Consider the following 21849-nt stretch of genomic DNA (forward strand, 5'->3'; position numbering starts at 1 on the left):
TGGTGGTACAGCATGCTTTAATAGCGATTGGTTGGCTGGGGGGGGGGGGATTTGAGTTTCCAGTTCTCTAAGAATTGAGAACAGTTCTTTACTAATGGAAGCAGCATTGGTAATAGGTAAATTTAGGGCGCTTACTTTATGAGTAATCACTGCGCGTTTATATTTTAGTGAGATTACCTGGAGCTCTTTTTAAACTCCTTGGATGGAGTTTTTTCTGGTTAGATGTTCTAATGCTCTTTTGTTTCTTCTGAGTTCAATAAGTTTGTCATTGAACCAGGAGTTGCTACGTTTAGATCAAGGTAGTTTAGTCTTGCGCAGGGCTACTTCGTTATAGCGGTTTTCAGGCAGGTGTGGTAGAGAAGGGAGATGCCGTCAGGATTAGTATTCATTTTAGGCTGTGCATCGAGTAGTTTGTTGAGAACTGGGGTCACATTTTCTGGTGTGAGCTTACGTGAGTTTCTCACCAGCATTGGGATGAATGGTGGTGACTGTGGTTCTTGGGCTTTAGTAGTAGATATGTTAAAGCGAATTAAAAGAGTGATCAGACCAGGATATTTCTAGGATGTCTTCAAGGGAAACTTTTGTATTCAAGGTTAGAATCCAATCTAGGATTCTATCTTTTGAATGGGTGGTTTGGGAGAACTGCATTTCTAGTAGAGCATTATGGAATGCTTTGGCTTTGTGATATCGAGCATCATTGAAGCCCAAATTTATGTCTCCTAGTAGTATGAATTTAGTCTTGGGTTTAAGGAGAGGGGAGGAACTCAGTGCTCAATAGACTATGAGGAAGTTGATGGTTGTATCGGGTCGGTAGTTTGTTTGAGGGCTAAGAATTCATAGACGTCCATTTCTCTGTTTTACAGGCTCTAAACTGTAAGGAAGTTTTGGCAATAATGCTCCTCCCGTGGCATCTGGGCGGTCAGTTCTGAGGATGGTGTAGTTTGTTGGGATGGCTGGAGTCAGCAAGGGACCTGAGGCTGGGTGGAGCAAAGTTTCAGTCGTTACTAGGAAGTCTAGTTGGTGTTCCAAAATTAATGTTGTGAGTGTCGATGGCATGTGCACCTAGGGACCGCACATCTAGTAGCGCGCTTTTCAGGTATGTGTGGGGTTAAGGAGTATGTAGAATAGGTGAGGAGGGTGGATCTGTATGGAATATATTGGTAGGCTGAGCTTTAGAGTGCGAATACTGGAGTTTGGGTAGCGGTATGGCAGCTAAGGTGGTTAACTTTTGGGTGAGGGATTTGGTTATCCTGTGTGGGTTGATGTTAGGGGTACGGAGATGGACTGTTAGGCTACTCTGTATCCTGTTAGCGGATGGTCGCTGGTAAGTACGGGTGGAGAGTCTACATCTCCTATTGGCCCCCAAAATGGGCCTCGTGAGTGCAGGTGTGATCTTGTGTTCGAGAGTTGAGGCGCGTCTGACGTGTGGAACCTAGGCAAGGGGTGCTAACATTAATGTATGGGTGGCAGCACTTGCTAAGCAGGGTTGGAGGGATGCAAGAGTGTATTCTGTAACTATTGTGCCTTTGGTGAGGGATCGTAAGGTGTTGGTGCTTTTGTTAGCTGTGGAAGGAAAGGCTGCTATTTTGGGCAGGAATGGTGTGGGCCAGGGGACCGGGTGATGTCTGGGGCAGCAGATATGGGCCAGGCCTACACCCTGATGGATGTAAACACCTTTGGAGCAGGTTCTGGTGCAGGTCAGACTACTGGCATGGAGTGGCAGGGAGAGGTTTATATCGGCACTGGTATGCAGGGCTGTGTGGTAAGAGTAGGCAGATTAAAGTGAAGAATACTAACATTGTAGTGATGGCTCGGTGGCTTAACAGTAAATAAGTAGGACACAGCAATCCCCGTGTGATTCAAAAATAAGAAGTACATTACATGGAGTAGCAATTAGCTTTTCAGGAAGGACAGGCTGCTGTCATGGTGACGTCTAAGGATTTTGCTGAATATGAGAGTTGGAAAAGTTATTTAGGGGGTGGACCGATAAGGGTGGATTCAGTCTTGGATGAGTTAAGTTTGAGTTATGTTGTCGACATCCATGACTGGATGATGCCTAGGGAATTATGGAGACGACTGATGTCCTGTGGGATTATCCGGCCTTCAGAAAGTTGATGACTTGGTTTGGGATATGCCAGAGTTGCAGGCTTCGTCTCAAAAGAGGACACATACAAAGCGCATTAGAGGTGGCATGGGTATGGCCATCATTGGGTTTCAGGGCCTGTAAAGGGAGGATAATGGGGAGGTGGTAGAGGTAAACCTCCAGTCATACCCACCTTTCTCTCAGGTAAAAAGTGTAGCCATATCAGTTACATTCTCATCGACATTAGGCTTTGTAAAATGGTCAGGGGATTTGATGTATTGGAACGTTAAGATAGTAACCATCGACCTTTGGTCCCGTCATTAATGAAGCCCATATATAGTAGGGAACAGGCAGGATCATCCCAGGACGGTAACACAAAAGAGGGTAATGGACACTCAGGAACTCATGGGGGCAACAGTAAAGACAGGCACAAGTGATCACAGTTCAAGGGTGTTTATTAAACTGTAGATGCAGATTGGAAAAATGGCTAGTCTAAGCCTAAATCTAAGATGGGAGCAAACTACGTACATCAAATAATAATAAGGTAGTCCTAGTGGCATAGTGTCAAATAAAAGGGCCTATATTAAGAAAAACCTATTGCCAATCCTTACACTAAATATAAACAAAGAGTGTGGTATAGGGTTCACAGGAAAGAAGTGTTCACAAATAATAAGTTAGGATGCGGCAGTCGGGGTCTTCCTTCCCCACATTTTGACCACGGGACTACGTAGGACTCTGGAGCACAGTACACGCTCAAGCTTTCCCAGCACAAGCTCATAGTTCTGTTCTCAGCTTATCAGGGCCTTCAGTGGTTAAGTCTCTTTTCAACAAAAAAAAAGTCTCTTGCCTCCAAGGACCTGCTGTCTTCAAAAAAAGAAATGTTGGGGGATGCCTTTTCACCCTTTTGGATCCCCCTCGTTCGGGCTCAGATCACTCTCGGTATTTGGCCTCCCTCAGCCGGAGGCACTATGGCTTTTAACACAATCTTCATCTGCAACATTCACAAATCTTAATGGGCCTCATTACGAGACCGGTGGTATGTCATGATCTCTGCTTCCAAAAGGTCAGGGTTTTCCCAACTCCCTTGGAAGCAGATTCATAACCCAGGTTCCGAGTGCCAACCAGTCCCAATTGGGACCTTTAGGACCCAGTCCTGGCGCCAGTGGCACCAGGCTCATAAATATGCCCAGTCCCAGCGCTGGAAGCGCCGGGCTCATAATGCTTGGGTGGACTTACCTGCAGCAGACCATGCTGCTTACTTGCCTGCCAGTTGAGCCTCTGATCCTCTTCTGTTTGGAACTACTTTTCCTGTTGGGTGGGGCAGGAGCCACTCCCTAGGTTCAGAACACTGGACCTCTTCTGGAAAGCAGGAACTCTTTTCTTACCTAGGCGTGGCTGTGGAAGGAGACACCTAAGCACTACAGGAGGCTATTTAAACCACACCCAATGGATGAATCTTGCTTTGCGTTATTCTGCATCCTCTGCAGCAGAACGGTCATCGTGTCTTCTGCATCTGATCCTGGGCCTAAGGAAAAAGGCTTACCATCCTGAATCCAGTCTTCAGCAACACCTATAAAGACAAGAAAGAACAGGTTAGCATTACGGTCTTCAGTGACAGCTCTTCACTTACCTGGGCCATCGGCTGTCACCAACGCCTCGCGCTGCATTCTGAAAGACAAAGGCTTACCTACTCTTCGTGCGCTCCGGAGGTCTTCACACTGCATTCCGGCATCTGAAAGACAAAAGCTTACCAACTCTTCGCACGCTCCGGAGGCCTTCGGTGCTGCATCCCGCATCTGAAAGACAAAACAAGGTGCGTTTAAAGACATTGGGGAACTTTAATACTCACGTGCCATTACTCCTTTCCACATCTAACCCAGTGGGTATTCCGGCACCCTGCAGCCGCTCCGAACTTGTACCTGCAAAATAAAAAGACAGTTAGAGCGCATCGTGAAGCAGGCAACAAGCGCTTACTTACGTGCTTCCAGGCGCTTCTATTCATCACACGGGCTCCATCTTCAACTCACTTCAGCCCGTCATCCACCATCGCCGGAACCCTGCAAAACAAGAGACATCATTACTAAAGACTTTAAAGACATTAGAATTACTCAAAACTTACCGTTCGTGCAGTAAACGACGGACAGCAGTCCTCTGTAGTCAAGAGGCCTGCTCCCCTTATCCAGTGAAGAAACTGGTTACAGCACCCTGCCCCGAGGCAGATGGAGAGCACGGCGTTCACTTACCTAAGGTGAGAGCGTTAACCTTCGGGGTTCTACAGGAGAAGAGAAAGGGAAGAAGAAAGAGACATTCAATACCCAGTTCATTAATCCCATATTTTCTATCTGCAGACATCTTACCCTTCGAGTCAAACATACAGTGCACAGAGGTCCAGCCCAAAGAGCCAGCCGTGTGTTACACATCACCTTTGAAGATACGGTATACGCCCAGTCAAGACCGGCGCCTCTACGGGAATCAGGTGAGCGTTGCCCGGTTATTCCATTCCGCCTCTGGGATTGCCGGAATCACCGGGGCATTACAACCCCAGTGACCCAGTAATTCCGGAGGTGGAATTCCGTGAATCCCCATTCCCATGGAGTCCCATAGTCCCATAGGACTCCATGGGGATGGGGACAATGGAAACACTGGTTCCGTCTATGACGGAGACGGTGTTTCCATTTCCGCCTGCAGGCGGGTGGCTTTACTCCTGCCAGGCCAGACCTGGCGGGAGTGACACCTCCCGCCTGCAAAACTTGGATTTACCGCCACTGTTATTTCCGGACCGGCAGGGTCGCAATGAAGCCCAATGTCTTTTTAAACAGTTCACTGTGGACATCCCTCTGCCGGGTTCACACTTGTCAACACACTGTTATCAGGACTTCAGACTTCGCGCCTGGTCGGCATCCCTCGGTCAGGTTCCGTCTTGCCAACTTTACGATGCAGGATTCACTTCCCCTTAAGTTTCACAATCATCGGTCAGTCAAAGGCATTCGACTGTACAGAGGATTTTACTAGACCCCTGTATGACCACTTTGACCCCCTTCTTGCCTTTGTCCCAAGGCATTCTGGTTACGGTTGTTCGACAACAGGTAATCGCCAAGAGCTTCTCAAGTGAGCACCCACATGGTGCTTGAATCTGCTATGCTGGCTTTTCCCCTTGCATATCAATAGTTCTTTGTACTTTCTTTAAATCAGCCACTTCCTGCTTTCATTCGACACAGTTCGGTTTCTTATCGGCTCTCCCCTCGACTCACCGGCTGTGATGAACGGCTTGGCTTTCTTGTCTGAGGAGTCTAGGCTGGCATGTGGCGTCCTTCGCTGACACCAGTTTTTACAACAGATGTTTTGCCGCGTGAGTTTTTACAACAAAAAAAAACTCAGCACATGCTTTTGTTTGGGGAATGGAATAAAAAAATATATATTGAAGGGGGGCTTGTGAGGGGTACACCCCAAAAATTATTTTTAAAAAAGTTAGATGAGTTTTTTCATTAAACCTCCCACGGCAAAACACCCATCGTAAAAACGGGTATCGGCGAAATGCATGGAACAAAGGCCGGTCGGTACCCTTGGGCCACAAGTCTCTCCCCTGCTTGGCCGTCAGCGGAGGAGGCGTCCATCTACCGTTGACACCTGCTACAACACACGCTGGCTACTGCTTGCGGTCTTACGATTCCTTCTCTGGATGTTTCTCAGGCCTCTGTGGATAAGGGCATTTAGCTCCTGCTAACATAGGAGAGACTGGTTAGGTACTTTTGGCTCTCCTGGCCAACTGGTGCCGTAGAAATATACATATGTCAAAATACCATTGAGCATTTGAGAATGTTAACAAAGAAGAATTAGGGCACATCTAGTACACATTTAAAAATATTGGTTCATACATAATGTTTAAAAAGTTAGTTTGTCTCTTCTGTAGACAGTGGATTTGCTGTGCACTCGCTCCTGAGTTCCCAGTGGTAGCTCCTACATACTGGGCGATGCCTGAAACCCAGGGTCTGATTTTAGCTCCCGTTCTTCGAATATTAATCCAGAACCATGTATTCTCTTACTACGTAAAAAAAAAAAGGTTTTACCAGTTCCCAGTATCCACAATGAAGACATGTTCCTTGCATATGAAGAAGTGTGAATAGTATGCAGTCCCTAACTACTAAACCAGTTGCAGGGGAAAAGAGTAAAGTTAAAATAGAATCCCTGGTATGGTTTGAAAAATAGAGAGCTCCTGGAGTTTGGAACTATTGGGTCATTAAGGAGTATAAGAAAGTGATAGAACAGAAGAAAAGTACATATGCCGATCAGGCTTGGGGAATGTCATTTAATGCTATTCAAGAGAATGATAATGTCCGATTTTTGAATTTGTTTTGGCGAGTAAGAGATTATGTGCTGTGTGTATGTGTAGAATGGAAGCAGCGAGTGACTTTTTATGGTCGGCTTGTAATTTGAAATTGTGACCAATGGGGGACACTTGGCAATTACGCAATCCCTGGAATCGCATTCTTTTTTCATGCAACTAGCTTTAGTGCAAAAGCCATAGTACATTTTTGTTTTCACTTTATCATACCGATGAAAGCGAAATTAAATGTCAACGAGGCTGTTTTTTAGGGTCTGTTGGGGGACTAAATCTTGTAATACTTTTCTGTTTGGGCTGCTACTGCATTACTTTTTGCAAACTTTTCACCACAGTCTTCCTCCGCTGCAGATGTGACCTCTGTACTAGGAAGTGTGGTGCGTCAAAAGAAGAAGGCGGACACTTCGAGGACATTCTGTACTCTATTAAAAAAGAATAAGGCCCATCTCTCCATATGGCTAAAAGGAAAACACTACCTATCAAAAGAAACAAATGTGCTTGTCAGATGTCAGGATGTCCAAAGTAAATATGTCCTCCATCCAAATTAACTCTATCTGACCATACCACTAAATATAACTAAAGTAAATAGGCAAAGAGAATGTCTCTTCTTCCCTTGGTCTTCTCTACGCTTTGGATAGTCCTTTTATGTACAGGTTTCCTTTTGGATTATATACTTCTTAGCATAATCTCCTTCGATAGTCTTTCTTATCAACTCTTGTACCTCAAAATAACTCTTGGATCTTGTGCTTTCTGTGGTCCTCTATTTGTAGTACTTTTCCTTACAATAGTTCCTCACCCTCCTGTCACCACATATATGCTCTTCACAGTCTATTTGTATTTGCTCTCAAGCTTTTTTGTTAATGATACTCTCTCTGAGGCTCAATATTCTTTTATCTTGTTCAATTGTGAGTCCTGTCGCTGCTTTCTCATTATATATTTCAGGATTACACTTTCCCCTAGCTCCAACTTTGAATATAGAGGGTTCATGCCCTTCGTCCCAGGGGTTCCCTTCCCAGCCTCTGTTGGCTCCCCACCTGGCTTGTTTAAATCTTCCTCTTATATTATATATCTTGTTCCGTTCCTTTGTTAACTGGAATATTCAATACTATTTAGTCTGGCAAGAGCTCCTCTCCTCGAACAAAACCTGGTCTTTCCATACCAGGTTATTTGTTATTCGTTCTCTTCAGGTTTTACAGTTCCAATCATTGAACCTTCTGGTTATTCTTCTGTCTTTACCACTAGGACCAGTTCCTTCACATAGATAATTATTCCCTGGCGGTCTCCCAATATTCCCAATTCCCCCTGGTACCTTTCATGAGGCGGGGAACGGTTGCAGGCCTTGGCTCTCGCTTGGGTACTGCTTCTCGCTCTCTTCAGTAATCTTTCGTTTCCCGGACATCGGTCGCCTGCAGAAAATGGTGCTCAGAAGACGTTCAGGCTTCCCGTTGCGGTAGTCTGTGTTGTTATCAGGCTTCCTGCCCACAACTCTGCATGTGTGTTCGTGCCACTACCAGATATATCTCTCAATTTTCCTCCGGTTCCACTCCATGCAGTCAGTCATCGAATTTCCCAAATGAACCTAGAATAACAGAACAAGAAAGTTTTGTTGAAATTTTAACAATAGACTACATGCAAAGACAAACTTTCTTCCAAAGAGTAACTTGGAGCATGTGTTTAAGTGAAGCATTCTCTCGATTGCATGACCAACATTAATACTTGCGAGTACGTACTAATTCTTGAAATTCTTAGCGGAGTAAAAAGAGTTCTATGGAAAATAAAGAATAGAGATTGAGAAGCGTCTGATACTACTGAATACTCTTCCACCAAATCTTTTCCTATTCTTCTGGAGATAAAAAAAAATGAAAATCGTTGGCTGAGTTAAATCTACATTACGGATAACCATATGCGTTTGGCTGAAGAATATTTATACTTTTCTGAAGCTAGGAGAAACTATTTTGTTAGAATGAAGAGACTGATACACTGGAAATGTTGGAATAGGAGAAGCAATGAATTGCCACACATTGTTTACAGTTAATTAATACTTGGGTAAATCCTGTGGTAGAGGCCAAATCTTTGCACATAAATGTGATACTTGTGTACAGGCACGTTATAAATGCCATATCATAAATTATACAAGAACCATAGTACACGAGTTTGATTTTGGAAAGACATTTATCAAACCGATCTTGAAATAATATTGGCGCACCACTACTATGAATACCTTGTTTTGCCAAATATATGTGTCATTGATACATGACTACATTTGTTATCAATATCCTTCCATATTGAAATGGTATACCTAATATGAGAGAGTAGTTTGATAAACAGGCATTTGTGAAATTGAACAGATGGATTAAGATTTTGTCAACCAGAGACACTAATGTTGTGTAATAGATTAAACCTTTTCCTCATTTCCAAAGGAAGTGCAGGAGGCGTTCGATAAGATTGTGGGTATTGAGGCAAAGGAGTGGCCGGAGATAGAGTATAATAGTGCACCATTGCAAAAGAATCAAGGAGCGGGTTAGGGAAACAGCCCAAAGGTGTCCAACGGAGGAAGCGAAATTGGTAGAAAATAAATTGGCAAAACGCAGTTATCCAGGCACCAGTGACGACACCAGTACAGGTGGAGGGATGCTGCGCTCTAGGCTGAAGGAGGACAAGGACAGTGGCTTTCGGGGGGGGGCAACAGTATCCCGGCCCACAATGGCAGCACGGAAGAGGAGGCTTCCGAAGAGCAGGGGGGTTTGGGGGGGATTTGGACCCAGAGAAGGTGGGTTTGGACCATCACAATGTTGGGACCTATTTTTGTTGGGGGCATTTTGCAAGGGAATGTAGGAGCAGATGTGCAATGGGGTACAATTATGGGTCACAGCAGCAGGGCCAAGGGCCCCAAGGACTAGGGTATCCTCAACAGGTTCAAGGGTGTCAGAATCAAGGGCATCTACAGGGACAAACCCAGACATATAACCAGCAGCCTCAAGCATCTGATATACAGGTATGACACCCGCCGCAGCAACAGAAGGGCGGTGTTGCCCCATTCAATAGGGTATCGAGCGGGACTACCGTCCCCTTTGTATGAGCCAACAGTGATGTACGGGTAACCCCTTCTCATTCCCTGGAACAAACACATATCCTGATTAGAACTGCTCACAGAGAGCACCAACATGTCCGGTCTTGTCAACGACCATCCACCCTAAAGAGTAACCCTTGATGGGGGTAGAGATAGGAGACAAACAGTTCAGATTTATGGTGGATTCAGTGCAACGAAATCATGCATCATGGAAGGGAATTTCCCATTATCAGGCAAATATCTCAAAACGCAGGGACTCTCTGGGACTAGTTCCACGGTTCCATACACTGAGGAACTTGACGTAAAGATGGGAGGGAAGGTGGTACAGGCTCCCTTACTATATTTTGAAGGTTCCTCTGTCAGTTTGCTGGGCAGGGACCTGCTCAGCAAATTAAACATGAAAATATAATTTACAGATCGCGGCATAGTTTGCTCGACGCCTGGGATGTGCACAATAAGGGCAATGTTGATAATACACACAATGACAAGGGAGGTGATGGTTCGCTGAACTCCTGCGGACCCGGACACGTTCATTTATGGTATTACTGTGCTCATGGGGGCAGTGCCTCAGATTGCTAAACAGTGTTGGCGAGTGCCCACAGATTTCATCTTTCGGCCAGTCACCTGGGGTGGTGGCAGGGATTGTTGGTCTCTGACAAGAGGGTTGTTGTGCTAGGAATTGACAGGTGTGAGTGGCGCACAGTGCTCTGTATAGATCCAACCGTACAAATTGACGGATGACGAGCTGTTTGAGAACAAAGACAAAAATTGGGAGATAATATTAGAGATTTGTATCCCCTGTGATATATTGGTACAATACCCCCTGATGACAGTACCAATGCCACCTCTATTTCTTGACGAAGGCTTACAACACTTGCCTTCACGGTTGTGGACTACAAATACACACAATGTGGGGTTACTGAAAGACGTGACTCCTGCGCGTATAACACTGAAGCCAGGGCGGTGCTACCCAGGGTAAAACAATATCCATTATCAAGGGAGGCGGAGGAGGGTATTAGAAATACAATACTGGCCCTACTGGACCAGGGGAATTATTGTGCCATCTAGGTCTCTGTGTAACACAGTGATATACCGCATCATAAAAATCAACATGGGGCAATTGGAGAATGATTCAGGACTTGCGCCCCCTAAATGACGTGGTACAGAAAGAAGTGGAGTGGACTTGAAAAATGCATTCTTCTCGATTCCACACCATCTTGAGTCGAAGTACATCAGAGCATTTACACAGGGCCAGATGTGTTTTGAACATACTAGGTTACCTCAGGGGTACTGTGAGAGCCTGAGCATCTTTAACAGAATACTGCACGCTGATTTAGGGAACATGCTGGTACCCAGCACGATTATCCAGTACATGGACAATCTGCTAGTGTGTAGTGACAGTAAGCAGCATTGCCGAAGGGATTCCATTATACTCCTACAATTGTTGGCCTATAAGGGGCCTATAAGGGGCACAAGGTCGACAAGGCTACATTGCAATACTGCCAACAGGAGGTGCTCTATCTGGCAGTTCATGTCAGCGAATGGTAAAAGAAAACTACCAGATGGGGCAGCCTCAGCACGTGCCACCCCCAGACCCACCTCAGTTAAAGAAATGCAGAAGTTTTTGGGGCTGTGCAACTACTGTAGGGCATGGATCTTAGATTACACGGCATACACAAGACCACTTCTGCAGGCCTTTAAGGAAGCACAAAAAACAAAGGATCATAAGTTACACTAGACTGCAGATATGATCAAACAGTTCGACGATCTAAAAGAAGTCATTAATTCAGCACCCGTACTGGCTACCCCAGACTACACACAGGAATTTTACTTGTTCTCACATTCAGATGGCCATCTTATGACCTCATAGTCTCGGGAGAATAGCTCAGGGGCAACACGCTCACCTTGGAAGCAAGACGACATGGAGCAACACAGGTTTGATCCCCAGTTCTGCACTCAGAAACCTCTAGGTATTAAGCACGTAAGAAATAACCAATTATAATTATAATGACCACAGTGTTGACACAGAAGAGCACTACAGGCCATAAGCCGTTGACCTATTACAGTGGTACTCTGGATTCAGTGATGCAAGGGCAGTTTGTGCGTGAACAGGCTTTAGCAGCTGCTGCATTTGCAATAGAAAATGTTTTACTATTGTAATGGGGAGCAGACAAGAGAGGAAGGATCACCTGGGCAGGGGGTCCTTGGGGACTAAGTGAGTCATGCCCTCAGTGGGAGACATGGTATTCCTTCCGTTCTGATACACCCCTACCAGACAACCCCTCAGTTGTCATGGGATATTGTCAACATCCCATCATACCCCAGTACCTTTCTGTAAGGAAAAGGCAAAACCATCAGGGAAAACAAAGACCATCCCTAAATTCCAACATGAGTTTTACCCCTCTTTCCTCGAAACACACTTTTCAACAACCCTACGTGCAAACCTCTTTTTCCTGACAACAATCTACAACATCATATGATATGGCATTTATAACATGCCGATACACAAATGTTTCAAGGCTTGACAAGACAAGGAGGGGGCACAAGCGGAGGACAAAACAACGATCTTACTAGGCCTTGTGACATTGAGATTGTGCAAGTGCAGGGAAGAGGGAGGGGAGAAGTGCCGGCAGGGGGGCTTGGGAGAAGTGCAGGTACATAATAAATGAGGCCAGCAGGTGGTTCATAAGCGCAGGGACTGTAGGGCTACAGGAACAGACCCTACCTGCTGGGGAGCCCGGAGGTAGCACGAGGGCCACTGGACAAGCAGGAGCCTGGGCCGTTCAGATGGTAGCCCATGACCAGCCAGGTGACCAGCGCGCAGAGCACACAGACATCAGATGTGGTTCTGATCAAGTTTGAGAGTGGCAGGGAGGCTGTTCCAGAGGTCGGCCCCAGACAAGGAGGGAGAGAGAGATATATAGAGAGAGAGAGAAAGAGAGAGAGAGAGAGAGAGAGAGAGAGAGAGAGAGAGAGAGATAGAGAGAGAGAGAGAGAGAGAACTACCCCCACCCCCACTCTCTGCTTGGAGAAGCATCTGACCCTCAGATGGTGTAGGTAGATGAGCGGAGAGCTCAAGAAGGAAGATGTTTAGGAAGAGAAATTTTGAGGTAGAGCGGTCCCAGGCCCCAGAAAGCCTTGTGGACGATGCAAAGGGTCTTAAACTTGATTGTTGCAGCCACAGTGAGTAAGTGTAGCGATTTCAGAGCTGGAGAGATACGATCCCTGGGCTTGAGGCCAAGGAAAAGTCTCGTAGTCCTGTTCTGGATAAGTTGTAGAGGTCGAAGAGTAGAGGCAGGCAGATTTAGAAAGAGGCTGTTGCAGTAGTCCAGCCTAGAGAGGACCGGGGATCTGAGACAGTGAGCTTCTGGGGGAAAGTGAGAAAAGGAAGAATACCTCTGAGGAGGTGCAGCTGATAGTTGGGCTTCTTACAGACGTCGGAGATGTGAGGAGAGAAGGAGAGGGTGGAGTCGAAGGTTCTTAGCCTCACAGGATGGAGAAGAAAGAGGGACTAGGATAGGCAGCCAAAGAGAGGAAAGGGGAACAGGTGTCCCAATGACGAGGATCTCAGTCTTATTGTCAGTAAGGCAGAGATCACTGGCGGCACACCACTCCTGAATTGAGACCAGACAGTCTGGTATGAGAGAAGGAGCAGAGGTGTCTGAGGGGAGACAAAGAGATCTGGGCGTCATCAGCATAACGCTGAAAGTTGGAGCAGAAAGAAGCGATGCAGGGGGCAACAGATGCCAGATAGTGGTTGAAGAGCCAGGGAGAACACTTTTTTTGTAGAACACCACAATTCCCATAATCCCATTCCCCTATTGAAATCCCCAAGGACTGAGACAAAGAAGAGAGGGACTAAGAGTATAAGGATTACCAAGGAAAAACAATTAGGAAACAGAAAACTCACACCATGACACTAGGCTGTCCCACTGAGCAAGAAGCGTCAGTTGCTCTTGGGACACCAGGAGGGAGTCTGCAAGTCTGAGTCCGGCAGAGGATCCTTTCCTGAAGCCCAAGCCCTGGGAGAAAGCAGCGGACCAGACCCAGCACTGGTACAGGGGGCTACACGGCTGAGACCAACAGAGGATCATCAAGTGTTGGCAGGCTGCAAGCCCGGAGAAGAAGGCGAGACACTAAGGAGAGCCACAGAGCAGAGAGCATAACACCAGATCTTTTTGAGCCCTGGACTGACTGATGTGGAGCAGAGCAGAAGCTGCTCTCAGAAAAGTCTACTATGCAGAGGAGGTGGAGGCGGAGAGTGAAGGCTTCCAAACCCTTCCCCCCTACACTGAACAGTGTAGCCACAGTGTAACAGTGTGTTCTCCTGCCACGGGTGCCTGGAAGCTTCTCGGTTCCCTCCCAGGTGAACAACCGGAGTTGGGGAGGAGCAAGGGCGGCAAGATTGATAAAATAAAGGAAGGCCAAGACAACCGGTGAGATCTTGTGTACAATGAGAGAGAGAGGATTAGTCACTCTCACAAAAAAGTCACCAATACCGAAGAAAGTCCTAAGCAGGAACTTTAAGAACATAGGGCCAGCACAATTGGAACAGCGCATGAAAAAGATACAGGAGAACTTCCAGGAAGGAGACTCCTGTAAAGATATGTCATTGAAATACTCAAACACGGTTCAGGAGCTAGTGGAGCAGCTTGCACTAGCTAAAATCGAAGTTGGTTAGAAAGAACAGTAAGATCAGCTAGGGTAACCCCCAACAGAGAGATATCTACATGCAATGGGGTTCACAGGCAGCGGGAAGTAGTTACCTTCCAGTTCCTTCCTATTTCAGAAGAAGAGATGGTCAGCATGCTTGCAATAATGAAGCCTACCTCTTGCTCTGAGAACATAATTCCCCCGAAGATAATACTGGACAATAAGGAGATCTTTACACCAGTATTGAGCAAAAGAGCAAATGCATCATTTAAAGAAGGCACTGTGCCCAAGAGCATTAAAGCAGTCACCATCACGCCCCTCATTAAGAAGCTCGGATTTGACCCCAAGGACCCGGGGAACCTGTGTCCAATTACTAACTGCAATTTCTTGCTGAAAGTCTTGGACAAAATAGCAACTGCTCAACTTCAGAAGCATGTGGAAGCCAATCTCATTTTGCACGACCAACAATCTGGCTTTCATACTGCACACAGTACGGAGACTGCCATGTTGGACCTGCAGACACACATGCTTAGTGTTCTAGATAAAAGGTAAAACAGGGCTTCTAATGCTCCTGGACCTGAGCGCCGCATTTGATCTGGTAGACCACCAACTGCTCCAATTGGTCCTGGAAAAAGTGGCCGGCTGCTCCAAGGGAGCATCTGCATGGTTGGCATCCTTCCTAGCCGATAGAGGTGCAAAAATTCACTGGGGAGCAAAATTCTCCAAGTCAGCATCTATAAGGTATGGGGTCCCACAAGGGGCTAGATTATCTCCCCTCTTTAAGCTGTACATGAGATGTATCCGAGTTACTGGAAGGTGTCGGAGCATTTTCTACAAACTACGCTGACGATACCCAGTTGGTGGTCGAGCTGGAAGGCGATTATCTGGAGGATAGCGCCAAAATCTTGACACTTTATAACATCATCAAGAACTGGATGGATGGCAATTGGATGTGCCTTAATGGCAAAAAAGACGGAGATGATCTTTGGCACCCGTGAAGTCCGACCTAAATTAGGACCCGAATACGAGGCCTTTTACATTAAGGACATCCATACTCAGGCGTTAGAGCAGGTAAAAACCCTCAGAATCGTCATGGAAGCTTCCATGGGAGCAGAGGCACAGGTTCACCACCTGCATAAGAACAATGCCTATCACCTCCGCTTACTCAGATCCATTAGCCCCTTTCTGAGCGAGAAGAACAGTGGCACGATTGCTAGGGTGACCATACTATCCCGTTTAGATTACGGAAACTCTCTCATGCTCGGGGCTAGTAAGAACTGCCAGGTCACGGAGAATAATGCAGTTAGAATAATTAAAGGAAAGAAGAAAAGCAAGCACATCTCCCTGCCACTCTAAAACTTGGAGAACCATCTCTGGTTCCGGAAGCACCTCAAGACCTTCCTCTTTGCATCTGCCTTTGCTCCCCCTCGCCCCTGCTGATTTGCTCTCTTGGCACTGTGCACCTGGCCACCCTTTGTCCCCTCGGCCCAGGTACCTGCTCACCCTGCCACCCTTCTCCACTGGCTCCAGAATAGGACAATCCTTGCACTGGGGACTGTATCTGTACCCATAAAGCCCCCCCCATTTTCTTCTCTTTATTCACTTATCAGACTTACCCAGTTCTGCTGCCGTAAACACAGCACTTGCCACTTGCTGGCTGCACTACCCCGGTTTATTGCTCCATTATCTATTTATTTGTATTTATTATTATTTATCTGTTCTCCTCTGCTCCGCACTTACCACTCCCCCCCCTTCCATGTACTTTTGCCCTTTCCTTTTCCCATGCACTTGCATGTTCTCAATGTCACTGGGCCTAGTAAGATCGTTGTTTGGTTCTCCCCTGTTCCCCTCCCTTGCCTTGTCGCGCTCTGAAACAATTGTGTACGAGCGCGATACAAATAAAATATCACATCATATCCTGCCCATCTGAGTATCTTTAATTCACATTAGGACCCTTTCTAATTTCTAGGGGGTATAAATTGTGCCAGAATAGTTACAATTCCCACAGATCATCAGAAACGAATGTGCTAGTGGAGGTGAACCTTGAGTCCCATTGGTCTGGTAGCAACCTAGGGTTCTTACATTTTCAATCCAAGGAGGTTACTTTTCCCGGTTCAGCGAAAGGGTAGTTTATATTTTGGTCTGTTATTCCATTTAAGTCTCAAGGTACAACAACACTTCAGGGAGCTATGCTTCTGTAGCACTATATTCCTCATTCAGAATGGAAAGAATAGTGCATTCCCTTTTTCTACAAGAATACATTTGTCCTTACGAACAAGGTTGCATATCACTGGTCAATAAGCAGCAGGTTATCATGGTTTGCTGTGGCTTATTCATTAATCAAAAGGTAGAAAAGGTACTTTATCAACAGTTAATCCCGCATTTAGACAATACTAATACAAAAATAAAAAATATTTTATTAAGATGCAAAAGAATATTTAAAAATCTCATAAGCTGAGACCACAATACATATTCAATCATAAAAGAAACTCTAAGGAACATATGCTTAATATACGTGACACCACAACACTGCTAAAATAGAAGAAAAGACATAAAAAATACATGCAACTCAAACAAGGGGCAGAACTCTACAACAGGATCAAGCCTTCCTATTTGTTCTCTAGACCTTAAAGAGGTCTCTGATTTAAATTTCCAGATTTTGCTATTTATACAAAATCTATCACTCAACATGTTTCAGTCCTCACTGTTAATTAGGGACTTTCTTCAGGAATATTCGTGTCCATACAAAACGTTGCAATCATAAAATCTCTTCTTAACATGAAGCGGAGTTCACAATGTTAGGAGATATAACTGTTGATGAAATAAAAAACACACAATAAGTATCAGCACCAGATGCTTGTATTACTTAGGATGCAATGAAGTTATCCAGGTGTATGCCAGATTTATGAATTACATGGATTACCGATGCGGGTGGTTCCTCATAAGGTCAACTGTCCACAATTTAGACTAGTTCTTCCAAATCTGTCGGATAGTAAAATTATCTTCAGAAAAAGAACCTGTAAAAGGTATTACGCAAAACAAGAGGAAACCACTAAGTAGGCTCTCTAAAAAAAGGAGGACGAACAAAATGCTCCTTGTGCCTGCAGATTTTTATTTATCCCTTTCTGTCATACTGATATCAAGATTACAACCTATGGGATTTTTTCTATGAGTTTTCAAAAGGAACCGACATTGTAAAATTGCTGGTAGTGATCTCTGAACTGCTGGTTATGGCAATTGTTACTGTTTCATACATGTTGACGTGACTTTTTGCCGTAAAAGATATTTCTGTGCCCTCTGCCCCCTCTAGGTTCCCAGGATTATTATACAATACGGAGGTTTTAGTTTTGAAGGTCAAGTCAATTAGCATTGTCACCCACCTTGTTTTGTTTTATCTTTACCCAGATACCAACGGAGGAATGGAAGCCAAATTTGTAAAGCTCGGCTTGGCATGGGTGCTGGTAAGATTGGGGGTGGGGGGAGCGGAGAGTTTCAGGACACTGCCTTGAATTTGGTCACAGACTGGTTAACAAGACCACTGAAGAATGGGGAAGAAAATCTGATTACCCTCCTGCGCCACCGAGTTGGACGGCGAGTTGCATTGTGGGTTCCTGAACAGATTTTACTGTCTTGTTATAATATTGTTTCAGAGCGCTAAAGAAGAGGAAGAGGGAGGAACGTCAACAGGCATTGTCTGGCCACCTTATGCTGTCACAATTGGTACACAGAATGTTACGAGGGCAGGCTCAGTGCAACACACTGATTCTGACATTCAGTACAATATCAAAATCTGTTTGTAGATCTAGGCTGCTTCTAAAATGAAGGGCTGCATGTTTCATATTATAAAAGGCAGATTTCTTTTGTGCAATTTGAGGTAAAATAACTATAGATCAAGCCATCCTCAAGTTCAACACAAATACATAAGGCTATGCGAGTATGAAGTAAGGAACTAAACAAGCCATTGTTTGCAGAGTGCAAAACGTATTGCTTTCAACTCCCCCCCCCTCCCACCCAAATGGGTCAAACTGGACAACATGTAACATTTGCACTTTTAAAAAAAGTCTGGGGAATGCTTCCCGTTCCCCCAAGCTCTAGCCCTAACTTTCAATCACCCTTTCTTGGACCTCGACAGACTGTTCCTTACTTTTATGGATTTCAATTCACACTATCCTTTCTCTGTCTTCCAACCCCCAAACAGAACCTTTCCCTCCCCACCATCTCTCCCTCTCCCACTGCTTGCCCTTCCCCAAATGCATCTCCCCAGACTCCCCACATTGTTACGCTGGAGAGAGCAGCAATTCACACCTTCATTTGCCTTCCACCCACCCCATCATATCTCTTTTTTTTAAATGTATTTATTTACAATATATACAGAAAAGGTAACATATCAACAAGCAAAACTACAGAAAGAGAATGCATGAAAACAACAACTAAAAAATTGTTAAACACATTCCAGATCTTCTCATACGAAGACAATTTACATTTCAATTTGTAAATCAACTTTTCTGTCCTTGACAGGCAATGCATTTCCTGCATCCATTCCTCAAAGGAAGGAGTTACCCGACCTTTCCACCCTCGGAGAATCAGCCGCTTGGGCACAATGAATGCCCTAAAAATCCACTTTTTAAGGGCGGAGCTGACATCATCCAACCCAGAATCATCACCTAGTACTACCGTCCTAAAATCAAGGACAGACCCTCCACCAGTAATCCTGCCACACACATCACAGACCTTACTCCAAAAATCTCTGACCCTCACACAGCTCCACAGCATGTGTTCCAGCGACCCAACTTCCTGAACGCAACCCCAACAATCTTCACTGTCAGACATGCCTCTTTTATGAAGTGTTTCAGGACACCAATAAACGCGATTCAGAATCTTAATTTGTCAAGACCTTTCACTCAGATTCAGCGAACACAAGGAGACATTACCACACATATTCTGCCATGCATCAATATCAATCTCAGACCCAATTCTCTCAATCCAAAATCTCTGTAAATTGTCATTACTCCGATAATGTGACACGATTAACTTGTACAGACTACTGGCCAGACCACCTCCCTCCCCATTGGAATCAGCCAGAAAAGCACTCACATCCAAAGAGTCAGACCAGTCCACTTCACCTACAGCCCTCTTCAGGCGTCTATAAGCAGAGTCTGATAATCCATCAAAATTCCAGCTCTCTCTCAGCTCAGCAGCAGTCAACCACCGATCATCATTCCCCAAATCAGAGACCTGTTTAATATCCATTAAAAACCATTCAGGCCAAAAAACTGTCCTTGAATTATCCCTAATCCTAGGATTCAGCCAGATTGAGGCACTCCTGCGCTTAAATGCATCACAACCAAGCAATGACTTCAATCCATGAATTGCGCAAAAATGACGTTGCCAACATACTACCACCAGGAATCTTTGTATTAGTGGTCAACAAGGCTTCCGGGCCCAGCGGCCCATAGGCACTTGACTCTGCCACCGCCCAGCTGTCCAATTCACCCTTCAAAAACGGAACAAAAGAATGAGCAGAAAAGGCCAAATGGTAGGTCCTAAAATTTGGAACCCCTAAACCACCCAAATGGACTGGAAGCTGCAACTTCCATAGACTAATGCCCTTATTACAACTCAGGCGTTAAGGGTTCCGACACATTCCCACCAGTAAAAATCATGTCCAGTCTAGAAAACACACAATGAGCACTAGAAAAGAAGCTATATTGACGTTTGTCCAGGTGTTCCAGATGCCAAGTATCTTTCAAATTGTGTTCCTCCAAGAGCGATCCAAGCGCCCAATGATGATGATCACACCGTGTCACCCGCCTGACTGGACTTCTATCAAGCAATGGATCAACCACCATATTAAAGTCTCCTCCTAGCAGAATATTATAATTATTCAAGTCTAAGAGGGTCTGTGCAACCATTCTGAAAAAGGAGCCATCATCTACTGTAGGAGCGTACACATTGCAGAGAGTTAACAATTCCCCCTGAATCTCGACCAACAAGGCAACCATCCTACCATCCTTCTCCGCACACTCCCTTAAAATTTTAACAGGTAGCTTCTTCCGAAACAAAATGGCAATGCCTCTCGACCTAGAAGAAAAGGAAGAGCCATAAGCAGAACCAACCCACTCCTTCTCCAACCTTGAAATTTCATCCGCCAAAATATGAGTCTCCTGTAAGAAGCAGATGTCAGCATGCAAGTCCTGCAACATGTGAAACACTTTCTTTTTCTTCAGCAAATTATTGATCCCATTCACATTCCATGAGACAACACAGAGATCATTGACTGCCCCACCAGTGTGTGAAGCCATTATTACAATACGAAGGTCTAAAACATCAAAAGCAAAAACTGAACAAAATAAACCATAGAAATGACACACACTTACATATAAACAAAAAATCAAGAATAAAAAACAAAAAGAACAGACAACATTGCGAAGTCTATTCAGCCCAAAAAACAATTTAAACGACATTCAGAACCATCCCCAGGACCTCTCCCAAGACACCCTAGAATCCATCAATAATACATCAAAAGTTATTTCCAAAAAAGAAAAAAAAAATATTACCAGAAAAAGTGCAGAAGCAAAAACCAAAAAAAAAAAATTGCAAACACACCCAAAAGCCTCCAGGCCCCCGCCCCCAATAAAACCATAAGAACATTTTGAAGAATAATCAGGCACCAAACTGAATCCACAAAGCAGTTGAATGACAGAAATGTACTGTGTAACATGCACAACACCAAACACCCAAAAAAGGTGACCCTGGTTCTGTAACCAAAAATGCAGAGAGAAAAACATGCAAAAGAATAAAGAAAATGCAGTGTAAAACCCCATTCATGAGGAACAAAAAGGCGTGCAGAAGAATGAGAGCCAGTTCCAAATCCATAGTCATCATCTGTTATTGCTCCAATACATGTAAACATCCAGTAAGGCCAAACTTGGGAACCAAATCCCAAAACCAGTATCCTTTACCCCTGTCCAACAACCACCAGCAACACCCAAGGCGAGCCACGGTTGCCGTAACTGACAATGCCACCAAATTGCACTTGTCTGTGTGGCGGCCTTAGGTGAGGGCCTTGCATGCAGCTCAAGAAGTCCTAAGCGAAGGATGAAATGGACCAGATATCTACGCTGCACACAGTACCCGCAACATCAGTTATTAAAGCGCTTCGATGCAATAAACATGACGCTACAACATGTCCTATCAACCCATGCACAGTAAATGTAGATGTAAAACTTGGGCGATGATGCAGATGTTTTTCTATGCCTCATTTGAAAACAACAAAACACAGGAAACATGTCTTTTTATCGATATGTTCACACAAGGCTTGCCTTCCAAAAATCATTTACCATAAACTAGTGATTTGAATGTGGTCTGGGATCTGGCGCTGGGGAGTTATTTGTTACTGCAGGGCAGAACAAGCATAGCGGTCCCAGGACGGGGACGATGAACCCGCAAGGCACACCGTGCATTCTAGTCTCCCGCAGAAAGCACTCATTTATGCATAGATATGATGTTCTCCACCGAACATGCAGAGGCTGGGGCCAAACAATGCCAGAACTCTCAATGGCACTGTCAGATCATCTTCCCATGACCCTCGAGGTTCCCTGGCCATTTCTCTGGAAACAGTCTCTGTCTCTCTCTCTCTCGCTCTCTCCTTCACTTCCCACCTCCCCACTTCCACCTCACCAATGCCCCATCGCCCCCCAAGTG

The 21849-nt window shown here is 45.1% G+C and overlaps 1 protein-coding gene across 1 annotated transcript in view; it reads right to left on the reverse strand.

Moving 5' to 3' along the window:
* The window catches only part of LOC138453010 (zinc finger protein 624-like), an 83623-nt gene that overhangs the window by 43592 nt on the left and 18182 nt on the right, over window positions 1-21849 (reverse strand). Inside the window, exon 2 of the mRNA XM_069605416.1 lies at window positions 7732-8001. The gene's annotated coding sequence lies outside the window, so the exon portion shown is untranslated. The remainder of the gene's footprint in view (window positions 1-7731; window positions 8002-21849) is intronic.

The sequence above is a fragment of the Ambystoma mexicanum genome, chromosome 4p (genome assembly GCF_040938575.1).
Source record: "Ambystoma mexicanum isolate Mex_15411 chromosome 4p, UKY_AmexF1_1, whole genome shotgun sequence".
Taxonomy (NCBI): domain Eukaryota; kingdom Metazoa; phylum Chordata; class Amphibia; order Caudata; family Ambystomatidae; genus Ambystoma; species Ambystoma mexicanum.